Source organism: Melozone crissalis, unplaced genomic scaffold (assembly GCF_028551555.1).
Source record: "Melozone crissalis strain CALT ecotype California unplaced genomic scaffold, PUWL_Pcris_2 ptg000066l_1, whole genome shotgun sequence".
Lineage (NCBI taxonomy): Eukaryota > Metazoa > Chordata > Aves > Passeriformes > Passerellidae > Melozone > Melozone crissalis.
The window spans coordinates 718425-737242 of record NW_026535844.1 but is presented as its reverse complement, the minus strand read 5'-3'; the positions used below and the strand labels follow the sequence as shown (position 1 = coordinate 737242).

The window sequence follows — 18818 nt, the reverse complement described above, 5'->3', positions numbered from 1 at the left end:
GTTTTGAGGCTAAGACCCTGCTGACAAACATCCCAATCCTCAGCATTTTTCTCTTCCTCCGCTTTTCCATCGTCCTTTTCCTTCCCACATAGATTCCTCCTGCAGCTTCTTGCCTTAACCATATTGCTGCACACTCCCCTTCACGCAATCCCTTTGCAGCACACCAACACCATCCATGCCCTGTTGTCCAAATGCGAGGGGAATTTGGGGAGGTGGGAGTGGGGCAGCGCCAAAGCCGGGCCCCCCCGCGCTGTCCCGGCGGGAGCGGCTGCAGTGGGGACCGAGTGCGGGCGGGAGCGGCCGAGAGCCCAGCGCTGCCCCAGCCCGACCTGCCCCAGCTCCATCCCTGCCCCTGCCGTGGGATGCTGTGGGTTTGGGGGCAAGAGGGAGCCGGCAGTGGGTGCTGGGCCTGGGGCAGGAGGAGAAGGGAAGGAGAAGCAGAATTGAGGAACAAAAGGGTCAAACGATGCACATGGGAGGAGAAGGTGGGATTGTGCAGAAGGAGGAAGAGGAGTGGGAGAAAGAGCAAGGACGCTGGATGTGGAGGAGGAGCAGAAACAGGAGGCACCACAAGGTTCCACTTCTCCCTGTATCTGCAGCTTCCCTGCCAGCCCCAGTAGCATTCCCCCCCCTACCATGCAGCAGGTGACCGGGGATTGGGATCCACGATTTTCCCGGGGGTGAATCTTGGTGTTTCTGAGCTTTATTGGGCTAATTGTTGGTGCTTTGTTTTTTTGTGGGGGCTGAATCTTTATATTTGGAAGGTGCTTTTGTTGAATCTTGATGTTTGGGAAGTTTTTGATCTGTGTGTTGATGTTTGGAGGACTTTTGTGCTGAATCTTGGTGTTTTGGAGGTTCTTAGAGACACAAGATGCCCAATGACTTAATGAGATGAACTCTGGAAAGGAGGAGCTCCCAGTCCAAGGCACTCTCATTTTGTTCTTTTCCCCAAACCAGGATTTTTCATTCCTAGGGCGTGTGTGAATGGAGCAGGAGGAAAAGCCCTGGAGATTCTGCACGAGGAGGGGCAGCAAACCCAGCCCAGGGAGCTGTGGGGAGGAAAGAGCCCCCCTGAGCCAGGAAGGCGGCCAGAGATCCAGCCAGAGCTCAGAGCTGGTGGAGAAGCCCCATGGCAGAGAGAAGCCCCACAAGTGCTTGGAATGTGGGAAGGGTTTTAGTCGGAGCTTGCACCTGATCGAGCACCAGGTGATCCACACTGGGGAACAACCCTATGAGTGTGAGGAGTGTGGGAAGAGCTTCAGCTGGAGCTCCAGCCTGAGGCAGCACCAGGTGATCCACACTGGGGAGAGGCCCTTTGACTGCGGGGAATGTGGGAAGAGCTTCAGCCAGAGGGGGCACCTGATGCACCACCAGAGGATCCACACTGAAGACCTGCCTTACCAGTGTGGGGAATGTGGGATGAGCTTCAGAAGGGCCACCTGATGCAACACCAGAGGATCCACACAGGAGGGAAGCCCTATGAGTGTGTGGAATGTGGGAAGAGCTTCAGCCAGAGCTCTGGCCTGAGGAAACACGAGAGGATCCACACTGCAGAAAAGCCCTATGAGTGTGGGGAGTGTGGGAAGAGCTTCAGCATGAAGTGCCAGCTGACGGAACACCAGAAGATCCACACTGGGGAAAAGCCCTACAAGTGTGGGGAATGTGGGAGGAGCTTCAGAGAAAGCTGGGCCCTGATTCGGCACCAGGTGATCCACTCAGGGGAACGGCCCTACATCTGCTTGGAATGTGGGAAGAGCTATGGGTGGCACACTGACCTGAGAAAACACCACCAGGGCATCCACAGTGGGGAGAAGCCCTACAAGTGTCCCCAGTGTGGGAAGAGGTTTCAGACCAGCTCCAGTCTCCTCATACATCAGCGGAGTCATACAGAGGAGAGGCCCTTCCAGTGCCCTGACTGCGGGAAGGGATTCCAGCAAAACTCCAAACTCACCATCCACCACCGCATGCACACCAGGGAGAGGCCCTACAAGTGTGGGGAGTGTGGGAAGAGCTTCTCACAGAGCTCAATTTTGACTAAACACCAACGGAGGCACCACTGAGGGAAGCCCTGTGAACACCCCGAGTTCAGGAAGAGCTACATGCACTCCTCCAACTCCTTCCCCCATGGGAGAATCTGTGTTGGATGATCCCCAGTGACCCTCATTGGGCAGAGACCTGGTGATCCATGGTCCTGCTGATCTGTGTTGGGAAGACACCTGGCTGGGTGGCTCCACATCTTCCTGGCTCCCCGTGGGCACGTGGATGTATACAGGGGCAGGAACATCCATTGGGACGCAGACCAACAATGGGAATTCCTTGGGGAGAGCGGATTTGTTGACTTTCAAACCCGTAAAATCTTTTGCATTCAATCCTATCTTCTGGTGGCATCAAGGAATACTGAATGGTCTTGGAGATCTTTTCCAATTTCAGGGATGCCACGATTTTGATTTCCTATTTCCCAAAGGTGTCTTTGGCAGCCAAATGGTGAAAAAGTGGGGAAAAAACCAAGATTTTTGAGACAGTGGGGTGGGAACTTCACCAAAAAATGTTCTTCCCTCCCACCAAGCCACATAGGTTCTCTGCCAGCATGGACACGGAATTCCTTTTCTTTTGGCCTTGATTTTATTTTAATTTCTCTTCATCCCTTTAAAATATCTGATATTGGAGTAAAAACAAAGACATTAAATTAAGATATGCATGTGGTTATGGTAGGACACAGTCCTGGAGAGCTGCATGGGGACATATGGTCATGGATGGGAATGGGGACATGGGGGGATGCAGTAATCCCTTGGTCTCTGGGCTTTATATGAGTCCAAATCTGGCTAGCTCTGGACTCTAGCCCACACGGACTTGCAGAGACGGAGATAAAAGACGAGAAGCGCTCTTCTCCACGTGGGAACGAGTATCCTGTTTATTGGCTTGGGACAGAACACTTCTGGTGACGGCGACTGTTGAGAGTTTTTTGCAGATTGAGGAGTTTTTGTTAGACAATGGCCATATTCAGCCGATGTACAATCCAGCCTGCTTGTAATAATGGACAATGGACGTGTTCACAAACAATGAATAATGGATGTATTCACAAATGGGGGCGGTATATCCTTGAAAGCGATACAAGAAGAAGAATCTTCAGGACTCAGCAAGTTTGTCAGCAAGTTTGGGAAAGTCAGAAAAAAGTGAGCCATGGGTGGGCCAGACGAGCACAGCAAGATGCGTAAAAAATTAGGTGATCCAATCAGCATTCTAATTTAGACGTGTGAACAGCTAGGATTAACCAATCATGTATTAGCTAGAGACGCGTGGACAGTAGAGATTTATTATAAATATAGTCTTTTTAAGGATAATAAATTTGGCTCACTGGATCATGTTGGTCATGGTGTGTTGTCCCTGAACCTCCACACCCCGCATTTCTGGTGGAGAACGTGGGCAGGCCCAATGTGGTAGCACTAAAGGGACTCGAGGTCGGCAATTTGGCTGCTGTGCAGGGATCGGAGCCAACCCTCGAGGAGCAGAGCAGCCAGGGTAAAGTATCCTCACTGCCCCGGGGAGAGGGAAAGGTCACTGGAGCTCCAATCGTAGATGACTTGAATCTCACCCTGATCAAGGTGAGCGGCTGGGGAGGAGATGGGGTCTGAGCATGAAAGGGAAGGTGTTCAGAAACTCCTCCAACATACCCTCTCTAAGAGAGAACAAAAGTATGATGCTTCCAATTTGAAGGGACTATTGCACTGGGCTTGGGACCATAATCTCGTAGCAGGAGCACAGGTTGCTTTTGAGATTTCGACATGAGAAGCTGTGGGGTGGATGTTGTGGGACTGTATTGCATCTGGCGGGAGTGAGGCAAAAGAGGCGTCTAAATATTCTACTTTGTAGAAAATTATCATAGAGGTGTTGCAAGCCTCAGAGGCAGAGAGGAAAGCTGCTGCAGCCCTTGCCTCTGTGTCAGAACAGCCTCAGGCATTTCCAGTCACTTCAGTCCAGCAACTGTTTTCTACCACCTTAGATATTCCCTCACTCAGCCCACAACCCCTCAGCTCAGAATCGAGCATTGCACCGACTGCTCCTCCAGCTCAGAGCGAGAAAGAGGAAGCTGCTGCCTCTTCGGGGGGGTTGGGCTGTCAGACAAAGGTCAGTTGTACTCAGAGTGAAAAAACCTCTTCAGGGGGATAAGCCTGCAGAACAAAGGACAGTTGTACTCGGAGTGAGGAAACTGTTGGTAACAGTAACTTAGAAACTAAACATGCTGTATGTGAAAAGGATAAGGAAGGAGATGTTATTATGAATAATACTTCTATTGAAGAGGATTTAAAATCTTTAGTGGACAATTTGCAAAAATTGGTAATTCAGAATGATTCAGTTTTCCCCAAAAGAGACTATTCTTTTGAGAAAATGGACTTGCCAATGATAGACAGACAACCAGGAAAGTGGTTACCACCCTCCCAGTTTGTCTCTGAGCCAGCATTCGAGCCGGTTAAACAAATTCCTCCCTCTCATGCTGTAAAAAATGTGGAATTAGAGTTGGAATGTGATCCTGAAACAGAAGCAGCTCAGAAACAAAATGGAAGGGAGTTATTACAGAAGCTACTGTAGAAGGGACTTTTCTCTCAAATGATGTATAGGCTTTTCCTGTAGTGACTAATGCTGCAGGTAGAGTTTGGGAACGTTTCTATTGGAAGATTTTAGAAAGGTTAAGACCTGCAATTTCACAATTTGGTTTAGAATCCCAACTTGCACAGTCACTTCTGCAGTATATTTTTACATCTAACACATTAATTCCAGCTGATGTGCATACCCTAAGACTTATAATGCCACCCTGTCAGCAGGTGATGTTCCATAAAAGCTGGGAGGAAAAGTGTGCTCAGGAAGCAGCAAGACCTAGAGTGCAGGGTGATCCTCTGTGTGGTTCAACAGCACAACAGTTCCTTGGCAAAGGGCCCTGGGCTGCTGCCACTGCCCAGGCTGGGAGCATTGATCAAGTCTTACGGACGAGCCAACAACCAGCATATAATGCTATCCTTGCACTTCCAGAAGGGTTATGCATTAAGTCTTTGACACAGATTCGCCAAGGAGGGAATGAGTGCTTTGATATATTTGTAAACAGATTGCATGAAGCTATCTATGATCATCCTGATTTGTATACAGACACAAAATAAAATTGTTTAATATGTTTGCTTTTGACAATGCTAATGATAAAACTCAGCAGATTTTGGGAACATTAAGGAAGGGAGCTGATGTTACAGAAATGCTGGAACTTATGGCTAGAGCTACAGAGACACAAAAAGCAGCCCATGTAGCTGCTGCAGTACAGGATGTGGTAAAACCATTGCTTTCTAAACTGCAAAAGAGAGCTGAAGGAAAGAACATTAAGTGCTTTGGATGTGGTAAAATCGGACATGTTGGGAGTCAGTGTTGCTCTACAACTGTGAAAAAATTTTGTTCTATCTGCAAAAAAGATAACCACGATACTAAAGAATGTTGGTTCCAGGGAAACGGGTCTCAGAGTGCCTTCTCTCCAGGCATCACAAAACAAGTACGGAGAGCTGTCTGGATAGCTCAGCCTCCCATGGAGGAGGAGGGCTTTGCTCACTCAGATCATCAACTGCTGGAAGGGCCGGAGCGGACGTGGAAACCACAGTAGACGTGACCATCACGGACTCTGCTGTGCACCTGATAGATACCAATGTAAAAGGACCCTTGGGGGATGGGCTGAGTGCTTGTGTCTTAGGGAGATCATCTGCCAGTAAAAAGGGATTGGATGTAATTCCTGGGGTTATTGATGCAGACTATCAAGGGGTTGTTAAAATTATGATTAGAACATTTTTCCCTCCTGTATCTATTCCAAAAGGTTTGTGAATTGCTCAGCTTGTTCCTTTTAAGTCGTGTGTCCCCTGTACAGACTACAAGAAACGGGGAACAGGAAGCTTTGGTTCCACAGGTAAACCAGAAGTATATTGGGCCATGGACATCACAAGAGGTAAACCAGACAAACAGGTAACCTTGACACATCCTAATGGTGATTCTATTACTAAGAAACTCATAATTGACACTGGAGCAGATGTAACCATCATTTCAAACACAATATGGCCAAAAAACTGGGCATTGGTTGATCCTGCTTTAGGGATTGCAGGTATTGGAGGGACTCAGGCAACTCAGATGAGCAGGGAAGTAATTACTTTTACTTTCCCAGATGGAGTGAATGTGTCTACAAGGCCTTATGTCGTGCAAACTCCTGGTACTTTACTAGGTTTCCTTGGTTGGGACCTGTTAAGCCAGTTAAAAGCTACCATTGCTAGACAGCCTTTTTGGGATCACATTGCCACAAAGGTTGCTACATGGCATGCACATCGTCCGATCGAGGATGATCCAGTTCAGTTGATGATCATCAATCAGAGCAAAGAGGGTGACAATTATGCCAAGCATCCTTTCGCCTTGATTTGTCAATGGGTTAAAACTCAAGCTAATCCTTAAGTTTTTTTGGAATGGGTATTTTTACCTGTAAAACAATCTAGAACTATTCCCACTCAACTGGAACTTTTTGCTCATTTGATTATGAAGGACAGAGGGAGAATATTGGAAATCTGGGGACACGAACCACATGCAATTGTAGTACCATTGGCTAACTGGTATCATGAATGGGGAATTAGGCATTCTGTTTCTTTACAGATAGCTTTGGCTGGATATGACGGTAAAGTTCACGATATTTATCCACGGCACCGGGTATTATCATCTTTATTGGAGCATCAGCATCTGGAGGACAGACCCTGGAGATCTGACTGTCGGTGTCTGGGCAGACAGCATTTACAGATGCAGATAAAAGGTCAAAAAGGGCTGTCTGCACTTGGCAGTAAGACAAAGTGTAGAAAAAGCATGTCATTTTTGGAGATGTAAAAGATATGTTGCAGACAATAGAATTGAAAGCTGTGATTTGGGCTTTTGAAAATTGGAATAATGAGGCCATTAACATTGGTTCTGATTCGCTTTATGTAGTTAGCTGTGTCCAACGCCTAGAAAGAGCAGTACTTAATAAGGTGAGTAATGAGCATTTGTATTCCCTTTTAAGCTGATTGCTTAAAAACCTAAATCAGCGATGGCAGGAATACTTTATTATTTATGTTTGTAGTCATCAAGCTCTCCCTGGTCTGTCTGAAGGTAATGCTCGAGCTGATCAGTTGGTAGCCACTGTCCGGCCAATGCCAAACTCTGATAAATTAAGCAAGCTAAAACTTCCCATGCATTTCTTCATCAATCTGCAAAAACTTTAATTAAATAATTTGGTATTCCCCTTACTGAGGCTTCAGGTATTGTGTGATCCTGTCCTGATTGTCAACGAGATGGCATTGGTTTATTCACTGGTGTTAACCCTAGAGGTATTCAACCCTTGCAATTGTAGCAAATGGATGTAACTCCTGTAGCAGAATTTAGTCAGAAAATGTTTGTACATGATTGCATTGATACCTATTCTTGTGTTATGTGGGTTACTCCCTTAACAGGTGAGACAGCACGTCATGTAGAGAAACATTTGTACAATTGCTTTGCCATATTAGGTATCCCCTTAGCAATTAGGACTGGCAATGGTCCTGCTTACTGTTCCTTAAGATTCAAATATTTCTGTAATTTATGGGGTATTTGACATGACACTGGTATTCCTCACAATCCTACTGGTCAGGCAACTATTGAGCGTGCCCATCAGACACTCAAGGGCATGCTGCAAAAACAAAAGGGGGGAACTACAGGGCTATCCCGAGGAAAAAAAAGCTAATGCCATTTTTGTGCTTAATTACCTTAGAACAACAGGAGCTAGGGAAGATCCACCTATTCTTGTGCATCATGCCCTCACACAAAATCCAAGCAAGGAATTGCCTGACGGCATTCAGGCCATGTTCAAAAGTCCAGAAACAGGGGTATGGGAAGGACCAGCTACAGTAAAATTAATAGGAAGAAGTTATATGTGCTTACTTACAGACAAAGGCATTCGTTGGATTCCAGCCAAGTGGGTGAAGCCCTATCTGAAACCATCATCGCCAGCCCATGCTGTGCCCAGAGGCGGAGAATCGGCAAAAGCACCGATTCCAGACAGCCCTGAATCCAATTCTTCAGCACCTGGCAGCTGAACAATGGATATTCCCACAACAGTGGGAATATCTGCCAAGTTTGCTGGAGTATGCTGAGGGAGTACCAGCAACTCCACATAGGCTTAATACACACGGGTTAGATACACACAGACTTCTTTTACCTTCACTTTCAACACAAGTTGTAAATCAGATAGAAAATTCTTGTTATCTGCATGGTTGTGCATGTAAGCCGTGGCTTAAGGTTCATTGTATAAAGTGTAGCTTAAAAACTTGGCGACAAGTTCATCAAGAAAGTAATTTAGCAGTGGTTTGAGGGGAAAAAGCAAAAATTTAGGCCTATTAACCTAATATGCAATAACTGCTCTTACACACTTAACTCTATTACTCCAAGAATGGCATTCACTAAATTTTTAGGGCGTAGCTCAGGAGGATATCAGAGTTTTCTCCAGGATGTATCTTTGATAGAAGTATATGAGCAAAGATCGTTACTATGGGTGCAGTTTAACCTTGCTTTAATTGCTGTAGTAAACCAAATTGTACTAGAAAGCAAGATATTAGCTACTGAATGTAGAGTAGGAATAGCAATACCACAAAGACATCACTTTAGAGATTCTGAGTGGGAACGGGCTAAAGGGCTAAAGCAATTTGGGCAAAGCGCAGGCCTGATGGACAACAGCGGCAACAATGGCAGCAGTCTGGCAAATGTTGACAATGTTGCTCAGTGCAGTGATTAGGGAAACACAGGGTGTATACAATATAGAGCAGCGAGCTAACATGTGGGTTACATGGGCTAACAGAACAGGGCAAGAATCTTTCTGCTTGTCACCACCTACACCTTCGGATCCATTTTGCACCTGTTTAATTGGAATTCCCTTAGACTCAGTGGAAGAATTCGGAAATTGGACCAGAGCTGAAATTTATGGCAACTTAAGTAAGGCCTGGTCAAATTGGTGTACTAATCAAAATGGGATGATCACAGAAATTTGGTGTGAAAAACAAAAAGTCCCTAGAAATCCTTTAGGAGTTCAGGCATTTACAATCACTGAAGGTTTAAATACTACAAGTCAGGAACCACAGGAATTGGATATTTTGGGATCAGTGCCAGGAAATTATTGTTTATTCTTTGAGTACTACAAGAGTAAAGAACTGATTAGGGAGAAGTAAGAAAAACCCAGAGGTAGTAGCACTTGGATATCTCCTAATTCTTCGTGGTATTACAATACCACGGCATACTGTGCCAATTGGACATGGTCTGTGTCCCTAAAAGAAAAACCAGCAAGCATGTTACCTCATGGAATTTTTCTCATTTGTGGAGATAGAGCTTGGCCTGCAATTCCTCAGAAAGCATTAGGAGGACTGTGCTATTTTGGGAAATTGACACTGTTTGCCCCTAGCACTCAACAGATGCTTGACATCAGGCACAAATTCCAATGTCCAAAACGTAGTGTGCATCTATTAGGCTCAGACTGTAAGGATAATGTAGAATTGTGGAATTGGCCTTCAGTTAAATTGGCATCACTTTTTTCACCAGGAGTAGCTTCATCAAAGGCCCTTACACAATTAAAACAATTGGCTTGTTGGACAGGAAAACAAATTAACATTACATGGTAAGTAGTGAATGAGCTTACCACTGATGTAGGTAGCATATGCCACGCTGTGTTACAGGATAGGGCTGCTATAGATTTTTGTTGCTAGCACAAGGACATGGATGTGAAGATTTTGAAGGGACGTGTTGCATGAATCTCTCTGAGCACTGAATCTATTCACAAGAAACTGTCATTGCTTAAGGAGAATATGAAAAAGCTCACAGTTGTTGAGAACTCTTTTGATGAGTGGGTAAAATCCTGGGAAATAACAGGCTGGCTCAATGACTTAGGCTTTGGCATTATGATACTTTGTATTCCTTTCTCAATTCTGCTTATAGTGCCTTGCTTACTATGCTGTGTGCAGAAAATAATTGACCTGCTTTTAAATCAGTCTGGCTTGTGCAAAAAAAAACCCCCAAAAAACTGGGGAACTGTTGAGAGTTTTTTACAGATTGAGGAGTTCTTGACATATTCAGCCAAAGCACAATCCAGCCTGCTTGTAATAATGGACTATGGACACATTCACAAACAATGAATAATGGACATATTCAGAAACGGGGTTGGTATACCCTTGAAAAACATACAGGAAGAAGAGTCATCAGGACTCAGCAAGTTTGTCAGCAAGTTTGGGAAAGTAAGAAAAAAGTGAGTCAGGACTGGGCCAGACGACCACAGCAATATGCATGAAAAATTAAGCGATTCAATCAGCATTCTATTTTAGAGGTGTGAAGAGTTAGGGTTAATCAGTCATGTATTAGCTAGAGATGTATGGACAGTAGAAATTTCTATAAATATAGTATTTCTAGGGATAATAATTTTGGCTTCACTGGATCATGTTGCTCATGGTGTCATGTCCCTGAACCTCCGTGCCCAGCACTGGAGCAGCCTGTCCTGGCAGGACTGACCCCGGGGCACAGTGACCCACGCTGCAGCACTTGGAGGGGGCTGTGCCCCGTGGGATGGACTCAGCTCGGAGAAGTTCCTGGAGAAGTCTCCGGTGGGAGAGAGCCCAGGGTGCAGCAGGGGAACGACTCCTGTCTCTGAGCAGAGGGAGAAGCCCCGGGGCATGAACTGAGCCCGGCCCCATTCCCTGTCTGCGGCACTGCCGGGGTAGGAGGTGCAGCTGGAAGGAGGGAGGCGTGGGGGAAAGCTGGGTTTAAGGCTCTTCACTTAATTCCCGTTATCCTGCTCTGAGTTTTTGGAGTTTTCTGTCCGAAATCTCTCCCCTCCCCCACTCATCCACAAGGGTTTGGGGCGGTTTTTCCTTTTTGGGGGAAATCAAAGCGATGCACTGATGCTCCTAATTAGGGGGAGGAGAAGTGAGGCTCCAGGGCTTCCCGCTGTGCCTGAGCCACCGAAGCCGCAGTGCCGGGAAAGCCGTGGCGGGAGGTGCGGAGAAGTTTGTGTTTTCAGCTCAATCCCCCTCGGGCCCGGGCCCGTTCCAGGGCTGTTGCTCAGCTCCGGCTCTGCCCTCACGCAGCCCGGGAGCCCGGAGAGCGCGGGGCGGGGCTGTGCCGTGCGCAGAGCCCGCCCCTGGCTGGGATTGGGCGGTGGTGCCGTCAGTCGTGGTTGTGGCGCGCTGATTGGTGGGAGCGGGGCGGAGCAGGGCCCCGGTGGCGGGCTGAGGGCGGCCGTGGCTGGGCGGCGGCGCCATTGTCGGAGCGTGTGTGCGGTCGCGGGAGCGGCGGCAGCGGCCGGAGCGCGGTGAGGTCGCGGCGGAGCTCGGAGGCGGCCGCAGCGCAGGTGGGAGCCGCGCTGGGTTGTGCGGGGACTCGGGGCTGGCTGCGGGCCTCGGGGGCGGCAGGGGGCTCGGGCGGGTTCGTTGTGCCGTGTCCGGCCCGTGTTGCCGCTGGCGTGAGGGCGCAGCGGGAGCGGCTGCCCGCGGTCTCCTTGCGGCCGCTGCCTCGGCAGGAGCCGCTGCCGGAGCAGCGCTGGCTCGGCCCGGTTGCTGTGGCTGGGACAGAGGGGGCTGCCCCGTGCCCGGCGCTGTGCGGGGAAATTCCCGTGGCCGGAGGTTTGTGTGCCCAGAGGAGACAGAGGAGTCCTGTAAAAGTGACTTTATTGCTGAGCAGAGGGAGAGGCCGTGGGGCATTTGCCGTGCGCTCTCTGCCATTGTTGTAGTTCGCAGCCTCCTTTTTATCCTCATTTTCCCGGCCTCATCTCCCTCTCCCTTTGCCCACTGGCTGAGGTGCTTGGAAGGTTCAGACCTCCCGATCCGGTAACTGCATGTCCTCGTTAATGTGCATCCCCACTTTTGTAGAACAGCCAAAATTCATGGCTCTGTTAAGTCTTTGTTCTTCTGAAAGTTCAGGAATTCAGCGGGACTTTGTCTGAGCAGCGGTCCATGTAAATTAGTAACAGTTTTTGAAACTGATGTTTTTTCCCTTCCTTATGTACGAATCCCTGACCCAATCTCTAGGCAGATTCACTCAGTGATTTTTTTTTTCTTTTCGGTTTTTTTTTTTTTTTCCTTACTGAGTCTTCTTTGGTTTTGGGATTATTCTCAGTGCCCTCATTCCCTGTCCTTCTGTAGCCGTTTCTGGATCTGGAGGCCTGGCTGCCGCCTGAATCCCCTTGCTCAGCTGCTGAATGAGCTGCACTCTCAAAGGTGTGGAGCATGGTAAAAAGATGAGAGTTGTTGTAGCACATCAGAGGAGAAAGAGCATTCGTTTAACCCATGGTCTGCCAGGGAGCCAATTACCGTGTCCCATTCCCGTCCTTTCCACGTTTGGACTGGTACATGAGCTGCTTTCTTCTTTCCTTTGTTATCTGTTTAATCACTTTTCCTCTGTCATCTTTTTGCCAACAGCAGTTTGTGTCATTTAATTTTCCACAAACTCGTCCTCCTTCTGCTAACAGATGATCCGATCCCATCCCATGGTTAAGTGTTGTGTTCCTCATTTCAGTGGGTTGATCAGCAGGAAGGTCAGGAGCTGCAGCTGTCTGGTTGGTTATTATTGCGAGGACAGCTTGTAATCTATTGATGCCATTGAAATGAGAAATGGGTTCTGTGGCTCCTGATATGAACTGGTTCGGGTTCCCAGGGGGGCTGGTCCATGGTGTTGTAGGATTTGTTCTGCTGGCCCCAGATTTGTTCATCTTTTCCCCATTTTGGGCGCTCTCTTCAGGCAAGACTTCATCAATTTACCACTTTTCTCTAATTGAATCATGAAATACTTGGATTCCCAACTGATTTCCCTGAACTTGTGGCAGCAAGAATTCCTCGGTGCTCTAATCCACCCTGTATAACACAGACAGTGACAGCACATGTTGGAGTAGAGGGATGATTCGCCCCCCATTTATTTATAATGAAGTTTTCCCAGCATTTTCCATTTGCTCTTTCCCTTTGCAGCTTCACCGTTTGTGTTGCAGGGTCAGATATCCTCCCCCTGGGCTCTGCCTTAAGCTGTGCAAATTCCATCAGTGCCAGCAGGCAGAGCTTGGGGTGAGGGGCAGAGGGAATCAGCCCAATTCCTGCCCCAGGCAAGAGACCCAGGTGCATTGTCCAGGCTTTGCCCAGCAGTGTTCATTTGCATTTCTAAAGCTCCTCTGGAGGCTGCCTGGAATGGAGCTTCTCTTCCAGGGCAGCCATCTGGTGAGTAACATGTGGCCCCGCCAGAATCTGCTGTTTTTTAAAAAAAAGTATTAACTGTATACAAGTTTAAAGTATTACGGTTAAAGCTCTTCAGTTCTACAAATGCACCATAAAGGCAGACATTGAAAAACTCAGACCAAAAATTGATTCTCACACTTCTGTCCCAAACCCACCTGACAATATAAAGTGGGAATTATTATAAAAAATTATTATCTTGTTGTTATTGAAATAAACAGGTTCAGAAGAGGTGTCTTCTTCTCCTTTTTAATGCCTTTATTAAAAGTGATCAGCTCAGGATTGGGCGGCTCGGCAGGGCTGCAGTCCCCGTCGTGTCTCCCACGGTGACTCAGAGGAGGAGGATATGCACAGCTTTGTCCACTAGGGTCAGAGCTGGGGGATCCAGTCCTCTTGGGAGCCTTTAGGGCGTGGTGATCCCCGTCAGATCATCTTGCTTCCTCCCAGACCTGGCCCGGGGGCTCTCGAAGGCAGGGTGAGGAACAATGCAGGTTTCCAGCATCTCTGCAGGCCCAGCACTCCGCTCCTCACATCCAGACATCACTCCAGTCTCTCAACTCTTATTTGGCTCATCGTTTTTGGGGTTTTCTCCGTGGTTTGGAGTCCCACAAAGAATGCTGGTCTTGGAGTCACTTTGCATAACCCCCCTTACCTTCTCAGGTGTCTTCACTATTCTGGAAAGGTACAACTTAGCCTCGGGCGAGGCTCTGCTAATACAAAAGGAGCGATTAGCCTCAACGACCCGTGATTACAATAACAAAACCCATAAAACTTGGGCAGGGACAGTGATCTGGCTGCCTTTTTGTAACTTTTTCTCACAGAAAAAAATCAACTGAATTTTTGTTCATAACAGTTATCACTGAAACTTCAGGGAAAACAAAAACTCTGCAAGAATCTCTTTAGTGTTACAGAGTTAAGGCATTCCTTGGTTCTGGCCTGGATGTGCAACAGAAGCCAATTCTTTCACAAATAGCCCGGCTGTGCAGAGAAAATCATTCCATGCCATGCGAGTTTTCCTAGATTTTCCTAAACTTTATGTAGTCTGAACCAATCTAAATCCACTGCTTTAATGTTCATTGCTTCCAAGTTGTGTAAGGTTTTAGTACTTGGTTTCCTGTTGGACCCGGATTTCTTCCCCTCTGATGTGCATTCAGTCCACACTCCTGGATTTCCTTCTCAACCTTTTCCAGCCCAGGTGTCTCCAGCTCTGCCGGGGGCAGTGTCTGGGGTAGCTGCTGGTTGCTGTTTGCTGCTGGGCAATGTTGATGTTTTGTTGCTGGTCGTTATCTCTGTGGGTGTCTTTTGGGCTGTTACCAGTCTGTTGAGATGTTAAACTCATCTCCATTGAGTGGTGTAACACCCCTTAAATAAAAGCTTTAAAATTCATTTCCCCAAGGCAAAGAAAACCAAGCCTGAGCAGAGAAATAAGATTTAAAAGAACCGAAATCGGTACATTTTGAAGCACTGCAGTGACGGATTCCCCTTCCTTAATAACAGCCTGTCTTGTAGCTCTTTTCCCTTCTGCTGCCGTTGCAGAGCCATCCACAAACACATTTTCTCCCTCAGGCCATGGAATGTCCCATCAGTCTCTCCCAGCCTGGGTCTGGAGCTCTGTCCCTTGAGTGCAGTCCTGGGTTCCTTGCCAGCCCCTCTCCAGGCTGTTCAAACAGGAGGCTGGGTTAAACCCTTGCCCTGTCCTCAGTTCTAAATCCTCCTGTGCCATTGAACAAGTTTCTCACTGTAATAACCGAGCCCTGCTCATCCATTTAGAGGCTCTTTTGGTTGTCAGACCTTTAACTTGATGCCAGACTTGAACTGTAGGAGATCCTATATAGGGTTAAATATTTTAGCGCAAGAATTCCTTTGGCAAGACCCTGTTTGTTATCCACCTATAATTCAAATTCTTTTAACCTGTCTGGAAGTGCCGGGCAAGCAGCCTCAGTTAATCTTCATTTTAGCACTTGAAAAGTCTGTGTTTCCTCCTGCTGTCCATCCATCCAGTTTGTTGACTGGCAGGATAGGAGTGTTGTAGGGAGACATCTCTGGCTCCAAAAGCCCTGCCTTTAACAGGGACTCAATCCCAGGCTGTGAGCCCTTCATTCCCTGTCTTGGAACAGGATATTGCTTGTCCTGGTTGCTTAAAAGTAATTTGTAGAGGCTCCATATCTAATTTTCCGTATTTCCCTGTTGCTGCCCACACTTCTGGGTTCTTTTCAGCATGGGCCTTTTCAGATTTTGGTACAAAGGTAGAGCAGAACTGGCCTCTGTATCCCCTTTTACAGTATTAAAATAGAGCTCTCAAATTCCTTCCTGGTTAATTACAATCACAGGAGGAAGAAAAAGCAATTAATTTATTTCAAACCTATCCCCCACATCTTCTAATAGTGGTTGAACATATCATACCTGCTCATCTTTCCCACTCATTCCCTAAAAATTAAAACATTCCTTTACTATTTTCCCCCTTCAGTCTAAGATTCAGAGTGGATTGAGAGGCCCCTGTGTCAATCAGAAAATGCCTCCTCTTAATGCAGACCCACCCTGAATGTTCTCAAGGGCTGCAGTGTGGAGGGTCCCTGGTGTGATGGGAGCTGTGACAGCCCTGCCAATCCATGTCCATCAAGGGGTGGACTTGCTGGTCCTGAGGGTGCTGCTGTCTGTGCTTGCAGTGTCCTTGTGCCCTGCAGCTGGAGCCCTGGTTCCTTGCCAGGGGCTGTTTGGGTGGGCTCTCCCCTGGTGAGGAGGGCAATGCCTCTGCCAGGTGCTTGTGGCCGAGCCCGTGCCCTGGGTGCTGGGGCCCCCTTGGGCCCTGGGGTTGATCCCTCAGGGGCTGTAGGAACTGTGCCCTGGCCTTTGCCTTCAGCTTGGCCTTTTGCTGCTCCCTTCTTGCACTCACCTGCTGTGCCTTTGTGCCCAAGTGCTGCAGGGCCTTCTTGTGCCCCTCCTGCAGCCCCCTCAGTGCCTGTGGGTGCTTGTCTTGCTTTACAAGAGAGGTGTCTGCTTGGGAAGGCAGAAAAAGCCTCTCTTGGAATGGAGAATGCAACCCCCATCCCTCTCAATTTTTAGAGTAGTGAAATCGAGGGGCTCTCAGGCAAAGATATGGGAATAGGAATACCAGTTTTTTACTAGTGTGTATAATAAAGCAAAGAAACACCAACAGCTGCGGCACTGACAGCAAACAGAGCCCGGACCCAGTCCCGGCCTTTGGGCTGCGGCGCTTTGCCCTTGGGTGCAGTTCCGGGCACGGCCAGCAGGGGCGCTGGTGGCTCCCACGGGGCGGGGCAGCGCATCCCTCCCATGGGAACCTCTCTGAACGGAAATAGAGCAATCCCTTCATCTAACTCTTTCACTTTTTTACCTTCTATAGCCATTGTCCAGTGTTTTGAGAAAGAATTTGGAGAGGGCTGCCTTTTAACTGAGCTCCTAGTGTTTTGATAAGGTGCTTCCTGTAGAGAGAGAGAGTTTCCCTGAACAGCCGGAGCTGTGGTTACCAAGGGGACGTAACTCAGAGCAGGACGGCGTCAGGGGAGGATATCCCGCCGAGGCTCGGTGGGAGTGTGGGCAGGGTCTGCTGCCGGAATCGGCAGAGGGGGATCTTCCCGTGGAGCCCGAGGCGGAGCGTGGGTAGCCCCCACATGGCTGATGGTGGCTGATCCAGCAGCTCCTTGCAGAGCAAAGGCAGGTGGGAGAGCCCGGCAGCAGCGGCGGTGCCCAGCGCAGGTGGCACGGGCAGGGCAGGTGGGGATGGGATGGCTGGGACCCCCCCTGGGTGCGGTGGGCGCGGTGACCTCGGAGCAGGCGGCAGGACAGAGCAACCCCCATCTTCCCCAGCATGGCCGGCAGAGCGGTCGCGGGCCAGGCAGTGGGAGCAGGGCACACAAATTGAGCAACAGCGCCGGGGCAGGTGGAGCTGCCCTGGGCAGTGAGGCCACACCTGGGATGGAAACCGGGGCAGGCGGAGCTGAGGCGGGCAGCAAGCCGCGACCCGGGACAGGCGCCTGGGCCGCGAACGGAGGGGGCAAGACCTGCAGAGGATCCCACTCTCCTTCTGATTTTCCCTCTTGTTCCTGTCCCTTTCCTTTCTCTTTTTATTTCTTGTTTTTCCTCGGGTGTTTCTGATACTTCAAAGATTTTTATTCTCCTAAATTCTCCTGTCTAACGTATGGCATATTCTCTTTCTTCTAGATTAAATGGGGTTTTTTAACGAATAAATCCAGAACCTAACAAATCCAAACTTCTGCTTGGATACTTTGAAATGGTCTACGAGTTAACTCACAACCACCTAATGTTGTTTTTCTCATCAGGTTTTTATTTATCCTTCGGCAAATTAAGCATCTTTCAGTTACTTGCTTTGCACTCCAAAAATCCCAGTGCGCCCATGGTTCCTTAAAAAATGATCACACAAAGCTTGAGTACCCCGGTGCGTTTTCTGATGCATGTATTCTAATATTTTCCTAGAAGCACATTTCATTAGGTAATTGTCTTCCATCAAGAAGTTTCCATTTCCCTGATTTATCTTGTTCACTTCCTGTCTTGTTTAATTTTTTTTTCTCGGCTTCCCTAAACTTGGAATTTCTGATTTTTCCTTGTTTGGGTTTCATATTAACATAACTCTTTCAGCTCTGTTTTCTGCTGCATCCTTAGCTTTGTGATCTGCCAAATTATTTCCTCTTCTTTCTGGGGTCTTTCCCTTTTGGGGTTCCTTAATGTGTTCTATTGCTATCTGTTTTAGGTATTTTAATGCCTCCAAAACCTCTAAAATAAGTTACTCTTGTACTAATCCTTTTCTTCTTGTATTAAGTAATATTTTTCTTTCAAAAATTTTTAAAGGCATGTACTTGCCTAAAGGCATACCTTGTATCAGTATATATAGTTCCTTTATTTTGTGGTAAATATTCTAGTGCTCTTTTCAAAGTATATAATTCAGAAGTTTGAGCTTACTAGTTTAGGGTTAATTTCCCTTTTTCCACAGTTTGCATGTTTTTCCCATCGACTACTACATACCCTGTATTTTCTCCTTTAGCAAGGAGTTGTATCTCTGTTAGCAAACATAACTCCCAAAGGACTATTTTTTTTCTTTTTTTTCCCTGTATCCAACTTACTGGTTTTCTGTCTCATTTTTCAAGATCTTATCTATTCATCTTCTGCCTCTGTTTTTCACATTCACTAACAACCTAAATACCACTTTTCTTTCAACTACACACCAAAAAATAAAAATCATTTTGCTCACACTACTTTCAGTACAATACACCTCCCTCCAAGGAGATATAGTGAAGCTTAAAATACACAATATACAGTGCCTATACTTCCATTCCTCTACATTCACTCACTTTTATTTCTCACTCACTTCCACACATTCTTTCCCACCCTCAGGACACAGAGTGGATCCCTGTTGACAGAGAATCGCGGGTCCCTGTGGCCCCCCCTCACCTTGGGGTGGCCTCTGGGTCTCAGTATCTCTGGGCCTCCTGGGAGGGCCCTGACTCTGCGGCCTCCAGTGCCGTTCACCTGTGAGGCTGATTTGTGTGTCACTCACACTCTTTAGCCACGGCCCCC

The 18818-nt window shown here is 47.7% G+C and overlaps 1 pseudogene; it reads left to right on the top strand.

Annotated features, from left to right (window-relative positions):
- LOC128945551 (uncharacterized) overlaps positions 1-18818 on the top strand; it is a 1882792-nt pseudogene that overhangs the window by 1746474 nt on the left and 117500 nt on the right.